We start from the raw sequence: 1,212 nt of genomic DNA, 5'->3' as shown, positions 1-1,212 counted from the left end.
CGTCATTTTGCTGCCATATTATTGGTCACTACACATCATTTGAGTGCTCTGCAGATCAAGGAAAACTAAAAATAACTGATTCTAGTGAATAACACATGATACACACCTACATAAGGGATGCGCGGTATACCGCTACTGAAAAAATACCGGTATATATTTTATTTAAAACGGTAAGGTTACTACAATATCACGATTTTGCTCATCTCGGTATATGCAAGGGGGTAATCTAGCGCTCGGAAAGCTTTCCACCCCTAGGGGCTGCCATTGCTAACCAAGCCATCACCTGCTGTTAGCATCCCATTGACTCCCATTCATTTATGAGTCACTTTGACAGTGAATAACTTTACATCTGAGACGTTTAAAGACTCCATTTGTCCATTGTTTATTTCTAAAGAAACACGGCAATGTATAAAAGGCTCCATTACCTTGTATCTTACACTATCGCCCCGTAGAAGCTGTTTTTGTAAAAATAGGCTAACTATTGCGTCATAACCAACGCGACCCTGTCGCACAGTTGAGAAATTACCGTATAGACCTGAGGAGACGCTCGCAGGCAATCTTTTACTGTCTATGAGACAGTCGGGGGGACGTGGAGACATAAAGTCTGATAAAGTCAAGGGAGAAGAATGAGGAGAAGCCCATAGTGAGCCAAAAGCAACGGGAGAAAATATTTAAACAACGCGATTCAGCTTTCACTTTCCACAACTACTAGAAGACCTACAGCTGTCAGACAGGAGGCTCACGTCACATCTACGTCATCAAGCTCAGTCTGAGCCTGCGCAGTTCGCTCAGCCATCAGGAAGTGAGTGCCCCTAGGTTGACTTCATTCTTTCGCCGTTGACGTCAATGGGAACGCTCTGTCCATTTCTTTTACTGTCTATGGGTATATGCTGTTGTTCCGAAGTTCGCCGCTAGGTGGCAGTGCGCTGCCCAAACTGACGTGAAAGCGGCAAATGTGGCAACCTAGAACAAAATGAATTCAGCAGATGAAGCTCACGCAAGACCCAACACGTCTAAAACGAATTAATAAAGAGAGGAGTCAGTAGGCGTCAAATTTGGAATCAACTTACTTTGCTAACAAAGCTGCTGAAGAACCATCAAACCTGGCCAAGCAACTGTCACTTGCCATGTCCTGACTTGTACAAGACATTAAGAGATCGACAGGTGAGTGTATAATTCAAACTATCTAACTTTTCAGACATTTGTTTAATT

This window comes from Pseudorasbora parva, chromosome 23 (genome assembly GCF_024679245.1).
Source record: "Pseudorasbora parva isolate DD20220531a chromosome 23, ASM2467924v1, whole genome shotgun sequence".
NCBI lineage: Eukaryota > Metazoa > Chordata > Actinopteri > Cypriniformes > Gobionidae > Pseudorasbora > Pseudorasbora parva.
The sequence above is the reverse complement of the archived record's forward strand: the minus strand, read 5'-3'. Positions refer to the sequence as shown.